Source organism: Phyllostomus discolor, chromosome 1 (assembly GCF_004126475.2).
Source record: "Phyllostomus discolor isolate MPI-MPIP mPhyDis1 chromosome 1, mPhyDis1.pri.v3, whole genome shotgun sequence".
Classification (NCBI taxonomy): Eukaryota; Metazoa; Chordata; class Mammalia; order Chiroptera; family Phyllostomidae; genus Phyllostomus; species Phyllostomus discolor.
Window position 1 is genome coordinate 34,160,109 of NC_040903.2, and position 12,149 is coordinate 34,172,257.

At 43.7% G+C, this 12,149-nt stretch overlaps 1 non-coding gene across 1 annotated transcript; it reads right to left on the bottom strand.

The window, feature by feature from the left end:
* Nucleotides 1–10,604: 10,604 nt before the first annotated feature.
* Nucleotides 10,605–10,767, bottom strand: LOC114493467. Its single transcript, XR_003684141.1, has one exon. It is a non-coding gene; the product is annotated as a U1 spliceosomal RNA (small nuclear RNA).
* Nucleotides 10,768–12,149: the final 1,382 nt, after the last annotated feature.

The window sequence follows — 12,149 nt, forward strand, 5'->3', positions numbered from 1 at the left end:
CTTCAAGAGGGAATCGAGACTCATCAATATTTTCACAAGCATAAATTAAATTAAAAATAATTATCCTGAATAAAATGTGCTATTTTCTCCAGTGGTTCAGACTGTACCTACAACATGTTATCTTGCACACAAACTTGGCCTCAATCAGGCCAGACTTTGTAGGCTCTCAGCTTCATGCCATTGCATTTTAGATTAGTTTTGGGTGGGAAGAGGGTCAAGTACAGTGAAAAAGCCAGGAAGTGTTTCTTTACTGGAATTTGGGAAATGGATGCTATGATTTCAGTAAAACAAAAACAAACAGGAAAGACATTTCTCCTTGTCTTCTGAGCACGATGGTGCTCACATAACAATATGCCTGAAACACACAAGACATGCCTGGCCCAGACGCACGTGCTGTTCCCACAGTGCCTTTTCCCCCAGTGCTTTCTGTAGGCGCAGCATTCTTATTCAAGAGCAGTTACTGCATCCTCTGTGACTTGCTTTGTGCAGAATAGCTGCCTCCTGGTCTGCAGCGGCTGACATGAATGGTACTTAGTAAGGGCATACTGCCTCAGTGAGAAGTCAGAGTCTGGACAGTGGTCATTTTCAGAGAGGCGTACGTGGAGCCTGCCAAGCAACTTTCTTATGTGACTGGGCTCAGGTGGCCCCTGCAAAAACAAAGCCATCCTTTTCCTTCATGCATGATTGTTTTGTCATGTAGGCAACATTGCCTTACATGTTTAAACGATAGAGTATTAAATCACACTCTGCAATAGCTTGTTGGGGGCATTAATAACATTTATACCTGCCATCTTACTGAGGGTCTCTTATGTTCTAGGAAGTTCTAATATGTTTCATCTGATCCTTATGATAATCATATGAGGTAGGAATTATTAGTGCCATTTTATTTGTATGGAAAGGGAGGCCCAGAGAGTTTCAATGACTTGCAGGAGACGGCGAAACTGTAGAGGGCGGAGCTGGGACTCCGCGCTCAGCCCACTCGGGAACCAAAGCCCTGTCTTTCTCTTAGGGTGCGTGTTTTGGTATAGCTCTCAGCCAGTGGTTCTCAATGGCCACGTCCCACCTCAGCACAATTACGTCACAATCTCCAGAGTAGGGTCTGGATGTGGATATTTTTCAAAAGCACCCCATGTGACATTAGCATACAGCCAAAATTGATAACCACTGATCTTCAAAGTAAAATCTAGCGATAGCCTGTATTTGGGTAAAGGCGGGGCTTATGCGAGTTGTTAAATGGACAAATTTATCCTCATGGCCTTCGCTAATTCTTTCCTTGTTGTTTTGCACTGCCACCTCCCCTCTAAGGGCCTCCTTCAGGGGCTGTGCCCTCCGTGTGAACGCACTTCTGGCAGTCTCTTGTATCAGGCACGGGAGTCACCCTTTAGCTCCATCTTACTCTGAGTAAAACTGCAAGGGGTTTTTGTGTAGTATTTTTTTTATCTGATTCTTAACCTTTGTCTTGGAAGGAAGGCTGGAGCAAGTCCCTAACAAGGCGATTCCTGGGGTCAGGGAAAGGAGTGACTAATTCGGAATGACAGAATCTGGGAAGTGGTGGAATCCGAGAATTCTGAAAGGAGGTTGTAACATCTACAGACTGAGGGAGGCTGTTGGGCCTGGTGGGGGTGAGCCTTTCTGGCAGAGAGGGAACAGCTTGAGGCAAGACCTAGAAGCAAGAAACCCAAGGTGACCTAGAAGGTTCTGAGTGCCTAGCGAGAGTCAGGGGTCTTCATGGGAAGCAAGAGGCCCACGGGAATGGGGTGCAGAATGGGTTGTGCACACAGTGTGTGCACCCCTTTGTAGGGGGAGGTGACTCTGCAAAGGTGGGGAGTCACCTCTGAGACGAGCTTCAGTATCTTCTTCCCCCAGGCAACCCCTCCAGGGGCCCAGCACTTCCTATTTCCATGGAAAGGGCAGTCTATGACCACCCCCACCCCCCTTGACCTGGATGGTTGGGCCAAGGATGGTTTCCAGAACTAAATGCACAAGTACACTTGCTGGCTGGAGAACAGTGAGATGATCTCTCTGGGGAATGTAAGCCAGCAGTCCCAGAAATCTCATTACAGAGGGCACTGGGCGTGAAAGATCTCTGCCTTGTGCTGCTTTAGGGCCTGCGGGTGTGGGGATATGCAGGAGGAAGCCCTGTTCTCATGGAGCTGACCTTAAAGTGGAGCCATGAACAAGCAAATAAACACATAAATTTCACGTGGTAATTGTCCTAGTCAGTACCATAGACTGGGTGGCTTATAAAAAGCAGAAACTTAGTTCTAGGGGCTGGAGGTTCAAGGTCAGAGTGCCAGCATGCTTGGGTCCTGGGCAAGGCCTGCTTCCTGGTTTGCAGACAGCCATCCTTTTGTTGTGCCTCCATGGTAGGAGGAGGGCCGGGTAGCTGTCTTGCTTCTTCTTATAAGGGGACTGCTCCACCTCAGGACCTAATTATGTCCCAAAAACCCCACCTCCTAATAACATCACAGTGGGGATTTGGTTTCAACATATGAATTTGGTGGGGGGGAGCACAAATATTTGGTCCATCGCAGCGATAAAGGCAATGGAAGGATAAGCAGGGTCATCCGATACGAGTGTAATTGGGAGAGACAGATATCATCAAATGGGAGGGTCAGGGAAGGCCTTTCCAAAATGGTGACAGAGCCTGGTGGGCACGTGGGCCATGGCAGCCAGGAGGGGAATCGTTGCCGGGGGAGAGGTAGTGAGGCAACTAGAGGTGGGAGGCTGTGTGGTCCCAGAGATTTAGGGAGACATCGGTGATTCATGGTGGGCTTCTGGTTCCTTTGAGCCCCAGAGCTATATCCTCCCTTGGATTCCTTCCATAACAGACACACACACACACACACACACACACACCACCCTCTTTGGCACTAGCTTGAAGTGGGTCTCTGCTTTTGCAAACCAAAGTACTTTAACTAAAAACAGGGATAAATTGAGGACTATTCTGAATGGCAGCCTGCAGTTTCGGACTCGGCGTGGTCTCAGGAAGGGCTTCTTAGCAGTGTAGAGTGTGTCTTCTTGTTCTGGTGTCAGGGAAAACACTCCTTTTTCAAGGATGAGAAGCTACTGATAACGCTGAAGCATGCATTCCTCTGCCAACTGCTGGAACAAGAAAAACAACCACCACCGCCCTGACTACCAGCAATCTGGCCAGCCACCACCTGTTCTCAATGCCTGTGAGTAGTATTTAGCTTAGCTAGGCAGCTCCAACAGCACCTGGTGCAAAAACATCCTGAGTTTCTCCAAACACCACAGCAGAGCTATTTAAACAGCATGATATTCAGGAAATAGTCATTGTCTCCACACCTCCTGCATCCAGAGGGGTGGATTACTGGATGTGCTTCAGAGGGCAGCTCCAGCGAGTGCCAAGTCCCACCTGCCCGGATCTCCCATCCATGTGGGTGTGCTACCATTGAGACCACAGAGCCAGGCTGCTGCTCAGTTTGTTGGACAGGAATTTAGGCTTGATTCTCTCCCCTTGTGTGGGCTCCTCTCTGCATCAGCCAGGGTGTTGGGGGAAGGTGCAAATTTGTAGGGTGATGGGGAGAGGGGAAGTGACTGCTGTTGTTGCACATATTTTCCATGGACGTTGGCCAAGTATGGGGGGGGCGGGGGAGAAGGTGGAGTCAGGCAGAAGAGACTCCTCTCCTCCTCCCTTTGGGAGGATACACTGTCAGCATCACCTGGTGTCTTCTTCCCTTCCTTCTCCCTTTCTGTCCTACATCTGGCGGCAATCAAAGCTGACCTTCAGAGGTAGAGCAATTGTTACCAGTTTGGGCTGGATGAGGGAAACAGAGGTTGGTAGTCAGTAACTACATGAAGCCATAGAAACACTCTTTGTTTTCAACTACATATTGTAGCCCTCTGGTGTGCCCTGATGTGCACGCCTACTCTTTCATGGGTTTTAAAGTTTATGCAAAAGCCAAACCCTGGTGAATTCTGTAGAGCTGGATTCAGAAGCAGGTCAGCTGAGCTTCTTCCTAAGGAGGCAACTTTAAGGGATTCTAGAAGAAGTCAGAAGTATGATACTTTTAAACTCATGTTTCCATCTGCTATTATTTTCAAAAAGTGTCCAAATGTGTATTGTTCCTATTATTGATGAAGGAGAGGCCCTCATGTGAAAATAAAAACAAAAACACACAACACTCTTTGGTGGCAGTGGCCAATGTTTTCGGAATGCTTTTATGACTCCAGTGTGTGTGAAGTTCAGCGGCCCCAGCCAACCCTGGCCAGCCAGCCTAGGGTAGCCAGGAGTTGGCAGCCACAATCAGTCGAAATTCTAAAATCCAACAACATATCACTTAGTTCCACTTGCTGAGAATGAATGATATATCTCATCATATAAATTTTAAGCCCTTTAATGTCTCCTAAAATGCATCTGATTTGGATATATCCAGATTTACATCCTAAGTGAGAACACATTTCAGAAAAGGGAACGACACAGCAAAACAGGGTGAAAACATGTAGAAATAGCCACACAGGCTGCTTCCATCCCTGCGAGTTTGATGGTCTGGGTGTGAGTGAGTAGTGCATCATAGTTAGGAATATTGGAAAATCAGTAAAATAAAAGACAAATAAGTTTAAAGATACAGTAATGATTAGTGTATATGATTGTCCCTTGTTCTGAACATAAAAGGGTGTGTGATTTTTATCAACAGCAATCAATCTTTTTTACTGTCACTATTTGCTATTGCTTGATATTTAAAGAATCGGTCCGAACCACTAGCCCGTTGGGGGAACCACTGCATCCCAGACTGGCCTGACTGGGTGGACTCGCACTGCAGTGTCTTTGGCTGAAGTGGGAGCCTTTGTTATTCTTCTCCTTCCCTGCAGCTGCCCTGCTGAATCATTGCTTCACGGTTCCTAATCTTTTTTTCTCTACATTCCCTAGTCTCCCCTGACTTCATTCTTGTCTTTCCATCATGTCTATACTGGTAGATTTCAAATGCCTGCATTCAGAGCAGCTCTGAGCAAAGTTCACACTGTATCTTGAGTGGTGAAAGAAGATAGAACCACAGTTTAGTGAGTTTTTAAAACCAAATCACCCAGTTTAAGAGATTTTCATTCACTATGAAGTAATGTCTACCCCGCTTATATGGCTGTTAAAATACTCTTTTTTAAAAAAATGAAATAATGAAGCTAACAGATTTAAAAAGTACTCCTATTTTTTTTGGGCAAAATGTGAAGTTATTAGTTCTGCGTTGGTCCTCGAGATTTTTATTAAAGTTATATATGTTTATAGAATTCTAAAATCTGGTACCACTGTTTTAAGGTACATTTTAATTTTAATTAATTAATTAAGGTAATTTTTAATTTTATTTTATTGATTATACTATTATAGTTGTCCTGATTTATACCCCTTTGCCCTCCTCCACGCAGCACCAGCCACTCCTTCAGGCAGTACCCCCACTGTTATTCACGTCCATGGGTCATGCACAGGTTCTCTGGCTACTCCATTTCCTATACTGTGCTTTACATCCCCATGGCTGTTCTATAACTACCTATTTGTACTTCTTAATCCCCTCACCTCTTCACACATTCCCCCACAGCCTTCTGCCATCTGGCAACCATCAAAATGCTGTCCATATCCATGATTCTGTGTCTGTTCCTCCTGTTTGCTTAGTTTGTTTTTTAGATTCAGTTGTTGACAGATACGTATTTATTTTCATTTTATTGTTCATAGTTTTGATCTTCTTATTTGTATTAAACAAGTCCCTTTAACATTTCATATAATAATGGTTTGGTAATGATGAAGTCCTTTAGTTTTTTCTTGTCTGGGAAGCTCTTTATTCTAAATGATAGCTTTGCTGGGTAGAGCAATCTTGGCTGTAGTTTCCTGCTTTTCATGACTTTGGATATTTTTTGCCAGTCCCTTGTAGCCTGAAAAGTTTCTTTTGAGAAATCAGCTGACAGTCTTTTGGGAATTCCCCTGTAGGTAACTAGCTGCTTTCAAAATTCTTTATCTTTAACCTTTAATTATGATGTGTCTTGGAGTGGGCCTCTTTGTATTGATCTTGCTTGGGATTCCCTGTACTTCCTGGACTTGCATGTCTATTTCCTTCACCAAATTAAGGAAGTTTTCTTTCATTATTTTTTCAAATTGATTTCCAATTTTTTGCTTTCTCTTTTCTCTATCTGGTACCCCTATGATGCAAATATTGGGTTGCTTGAAATTATCCCAGAGTCTGCTTACACTATCCTTGTTTTTTGGATTCTTTTTTCTTTTTGTTGCTCTGATTGGTTTTTTTTGCTTCCTTATGTTTCTTTCTTTCTTTAAATATATTTTATTGATTATGCTTCCTTATGTTTCAAATTATTGATTTGATTCTTGGCTTCATCCACTCTACTGTTGTTTCCCTGTAAATTGTTCTTTATTTCAATTAGTGTGTCCTTTGCTTTTAATTGGATCTTTTTTGTACAGTTGAGGTCCTCACTAAATTCTTCAAGCAAACTTATAACCACTGTTTTGAACTCTGCATCTGATAGATTGCTTATCTCCATTTCATTTAGTACTTTTTCTGGTGTTTTGATCTGTTCTTTTATTTGTGCCATGTTTCTTTATCTCCTCACTTTGGCAGCCTCCCTGTGTTTGTTTCTATGTGTTAGGTAGAACTTGTTTGACTCTTCATCTTGGTAGTGTGGCCCAATGTAGTAGGTGCCCTATAGGGTTCAGTGGCACAGCCTCTCTTATCACCCAAGCTGGATACCTGATGTGTGCCCTTCATGTGGTCTGAGTACACCTTCCTCATGTAGTTGACACTCCATTGCTGTTTGCAGGTCAATGGGAGGGATTACCCAGGCCAGTCAGCTTCAAGGACTGGCTGTGACACTGACCACCAACCTCCACCCTCTGTGGAAGGTCAGCTGTGTGGGGGCAGCATAGTGGTGCCCCAATGTGGTCTGTAGCTGTCAACTGGGTGCTCAGGTGTTGAGGTTTCCCAGGTGGTGCAGGCCAAGGAAAGCCCTCACCTGTGTTTCGCCTGGGACCATACTGCCTGAGCTGTAAAGCAATCAGACATGTCTGCTACTTGTGCTGGGCTTGGAGATTCCCAGGCAAAGCCAAGCTGTGAATCTAGGCTGACTGCTGCTAGTGCCAGGCCTAGGGCTCCTTATTGAGAAGCACAGGGGCTGGGTCCTTGATGAGACTGGCTTTTGCTTGTTTGAGAGGATTTAGAAAGTTGTGAAACATGAACCAAGACCAGATATCCATATGGAAAAGTGATGGTTAACAACTTGGGGGAAGCCATATTGGTGGGACGGAGTCTCAGAGGACCTCCAGGGTGGGTCAAACAGTGTTAGCCAAGTTGATGGAGTCTCAGAAGTAGCATCTACCTGTTAGCCCTGTGGCTCTGTGAGGGGAGGGTTCAGAAAAGAGACAATGGCCTCTGTCTGCCTTTGTATCTGGGAAAAAGCTGTCCCCCAGCTCTTGCCTTGATGCCAGGTACTTCAGTTACTCCCTGTTTGCCACTGGTGCCTTTCAAGCTGCTCCCCCAGTAGTAGAGCTCAGAGGGTGTGAGTCTGAGTAAGTTCATGTGTGAGTTCTTTAAGAGGAACTGCTGGGGACTTGAGAAGTTCTTTCCACTAACTCAGTTCCTGCTGCTTTTTACAGCCAGAAGTTGTGGGAAAGTTCCTGGCACTGGAACCCTGGGCTTGGGGGCCTAGTGTGGGGCTGGGACTTTTCACTCCTGAGACATCCTTCACAAATTTTTATCCACCACACATGTATGTGGGACCAACCTGTTCTGTGTCTCTGCCCCTGCTACCAGTCTGGACAGATGTGGTTTCTTCAATTCCGTAGTTGTCAGACTTCCATTAAGCTTGATTTCTGATGGTTCTTAGTAATGGTTGTTCTATGTTTTAGTTGTGGTTTTGATGTGATTGTGTGAGGAGGTGAGCCATGTTTATCTATGCTGCCATCTTGACCAGAAGGTAAGGTACATTTTAAAGATTCTCTATGTTTTATTGAAAAAATAGAAACATGTATTTTTCCCGATTACAAAGTTACACATGTTTACATCTGATAAGGGGTTAATATCCAAAATAAAACTTATACCATTTAACACCAACCCCCCCCCCAAAAAAAAACCCAACCCACACAATTAAAAATGGGCAGAGGACCTGACTGAACACTTTTCCAAAGAAGACATAAAGATGGTCAATAGACATGAAAAGATGCTCATGTCACTAATCATCAGAGAAATACATATAAAAACCACAGTGAGATATCACCTCACAGCTGTCAGAATGGCCATCATCAATAAATCAACAAACAACAAGAACTGGTGAGGATGTGGAGAAAAAGAACCCTTGTGCACTGTTGGTGGCAAGGCAGATTGGTACAGCCACTACAGAAAGCAGTATAGAGTTTTCTTAAATTAAAATGGAAACTTCCTTATGATCCAGTGATTCTACTGCTGGGGATTTATTCAAAGAAACCCAAACACTAACTGGAAAGAGTATATACACTCCTATGCTCATTGCACCATTATTTATAGCAGCCAAGATTTGGAAGCAGCCCAAGTGTCCATCAATAGACAAATGGATAAAAAAGCTGTGGTGTGTATACACAATGGACTATTACTCAGCCATACAAAGAAGGAAATCCACCATTTGCAACAGCATGGATTTATCTAGAGGGTATTACACTCAGTGAAATAGGTCAGTCAGAGAAAGACAAATACCATATGATTTCACTTATATGTGGAATCTAAAGAACTATAAAAACAAACAAAATTGATCCAGACTCATAGACACAGAAAGTGGTCAGGTGTCTGCCAGAGGGGAGGGAGGTTGGGGGGACTGGGCGAGAGAGGTGAAGGGATTAAGCACAAATTGGCAATTAGAAAATAGTCATGGGGATATAAAGGAAAGCATAGGGAATATAGTCAATGATGTTGTAATAACTATGTATGGTGCCAAGCGGGTACTGGAAATATCAGAGGGAACACTTTGTGAAGTATATGATTGTCTAACCACTAAGTTGTACACCTGAAATCAACACAACATAAAAGTGAAAGAAAAAAAATAAAATTTTACACAATTAAAGTTACATATGCTCATTATAATATTAGAAAATACAGATATGATAGAGTTGGTGACATTGTACGGTACTAATGTAGAAGTAATAGCATCTTTCCCCACCACTAGTCAAGTCTCTTTCTTCCGGTTCTGCAGCCTCACCTCAGGAAAGACGGAGGTTAGGATCTAGTGTCTTCCGGGCTAATTGAGGAACGTGAGGCTACAGAACTGGAAGAAAGAGAAAGACTAGACTGGTTTCTAGTGGAGAGAGTGCAGACCTACTGGAAGAACAGAACAGATTTCAGAATGAGTGTTTGGGGTGGGAAGGAGAGGAAGAAGACTGGAGTTTTGTGTGGAACTACCAAGGAGCAACATTAAATTGCACATTGAAGGAAGTCTCCTCAGATTTCATTGCATCCAAAACCCCTTTCCCGTCTTCTTCTAAAGGTTCCTATACAGGTTTAAATTGCTTTTCAGTGTGTTCTTTTGGATTCTTTTGCATGCAAAACTGCGATGAGACTGTGAAATACCTAGTTGTCTTTGGGTTACAAAGAGAAAGAACAAAGAAGAGAATATAAAAAAATCATAATCCCATCTTCAGAATCAATTAGGTTTTGAAAACATGGTAAGGATAGTATTTCACATTTATTATCTTTTATTCCTCCAAGGAGAGCAAGCACGTCAGAAAATATGTCAAGGTAGAAACTTACTATCCACTGGCTTCTCTGGATAACGGGACCCTAGTGTCATCACTGGCTGTCTCCACTGTGCTTCTTTCTGATAAAGGCCTTCCAGCTGTTGGACCTCGTGACCAGGGCTTTAGGAGCAATCTCTGAGGACTTGAGACACCAAGCCCTTTTTCTCCTGTGATAGAGAATTCTCTTCCACAAAGAAAATAGTTGACCAACCACCTTTAGCTTAGATGATTACGTGGAGCTTCTAGTTCAAATAAAACATGGATTCCCTTCTGTAACCCTGGATACACTTTCACTAAAACAAATAAATGGCAAAAATCTTTGACTCTAAAATGCTACATGATTTCAAAACATCCAAGGCTAAAATAAGGGCAGAGCCTCACTCAAGCATACCTTTTCAAAAGAGTTGAAAGGAACCTTCCTTAGAGAAGCTCACATCTTTCTTCTACCTGGACCTTTTGGTTTCTGGAGTTCTATGTCAAAATATTTCCTTGATGTCTTTTAGATAATTAATCCTCCCTCAAGTTTCTTTCTCCTCTTGACCCTGCACACAAGTAAGTTTTAAATTCTTGCTGTTTTTGACAAGAGGGAGGATTGACGTAAAAAACATTTTATGACTGAAAATGACCATAGAAATAGTGTAGAGTCCTTCAAAAATTTTAATAGAAATTTATTGTTGTTATTATTTATTTATTTATTTAATGAGTGAGGGGAAGGGAGGGAGAAAGAGAGGGAGAGAAACATCAATGTGTGGTTGCCTCTCACACATCCCCTACTGGGGACCTGACCTGCAGCCCAGGCATGTGCCCTGACTGGGAATGTGCCCTGACCCTTTGGGTCAGAGGCTGGTGCTCAGTCCACTGAGCCATACCAGACAGGGCTTTTTTTTAGGGGAGACCATGAATACAGTCCCCCCCAACCACAGTATGTAGTCAAGTCTCCCACATTTGGGGAAATTGCAGGGGTCAGCACACCCAGAGTGCAATGGATAAGCCTCGCCCTGGGAAAACCACGATCATGATCATAGTGTCTCTCCCAGCCAGGTAAATATTATTATTATTATTATTATTATTATTATTATTATTTTAAGAAATTAGTAGAGAACCAAATGTTCGTTCTGGCAATCTTTAGTTTCTTACCTTCTTTTTTTCTGTGGTGATCAAGGCACCTCCTGCCTTACCCCTTCTCTTGTCCATTTCTCAATAGCTGCTCTTGACTTGCAGGGATTTTTTTGCTGAAAACCTGTATTTTTTCCCTTCCATAGCTCCATGGCATCTGATGTTACCTTTAATATCATCTTGAGTTGTCTCTGTTGCGTGTTAGTTCAACAGATAGGTATTAAACAGCTCCCATTGCCAGGCGTGTCTCTTGGGACTGGAGACAGATGCGAAGGTCACTGAGGTCACGGTTCCTGCCCTCGATGCTGGGAGAGGGAAAAATCCCGCACTGATTCTGTATGTTCAGTCCCACCAAATTGTCAACAACCCTCACCATCATACGGACATGATCGTAAGTGCGGGGGCTGGGAAGTGCGCCTAGATCGGCCTGACCCTAATGAGCTGTCTGTGCCCTTTCCACTGTGCTTCACCGCCCCAGATTGTCTGGAAGGCTGAGGAGCAAATCATCACAATTTGGGGAAAGAGAACTGCAGTTTTTGGAAAATCCTCAGTGTGGCTGGCACTTTAGATATATGGTTTAAAGGACAGAAAGCTTAGCCATTGAACTAGTCTTTGCACTTTTCATGTGGAGAGAAGATTGTGATGTTTTTTAATTGAAGGAGCCAAGTACATATTAAGAAATTTTTTTTGTTTATTTATTTTTAGAGAGAGGAAGGGAGAGAGAAGGGGAGAGAATAGTCCATATGTGAAAGAAACATCAATTAGTTGTCTCTTCCATGACCCCAGTTGGGGGCCTGGCCCACAGCCCAGGCATGTGCCTTGACTGGGAATGGAACCGGTGACCTCTTGGTTTGTGGGACGCTGCCCAACCCACTGAGCTGTGCTGGTCAGGGCTTAGGTCCAAATTTAGAGAAAAAGAGTAAGAGGGTGGAGGAAAGGGAGCATTTATGATGAAGTGATGGCTGAGGATAGAAAGTTAATATTTCAAGACTCAGCAGAAGAGAAATGGACAAGATGAAGAAAAAGTGAAGGTGCTTTTCTCCTAAGCGAGTCGGTACAGCATTTATCCTGAGGTGAGCTGGAAGGAGGAATGATGGATGATGAGATGAGTACATTCAAAGACTGAGTGTAGAGGCTTCGGAGGATCTGTCCCCAGGCAGGTTTTCTCAGAGGCCAGCAGGTGCTGTGATGACGGTGACATTGGATAATCTCATGTGAGTTTGTCCTAAAACACAAGAGGTACACTGACATACATGCAGTAGGTGGGGTGGGGGCATCTACATGTTCAGTACCCCCTCTACCTATACCTATAGTC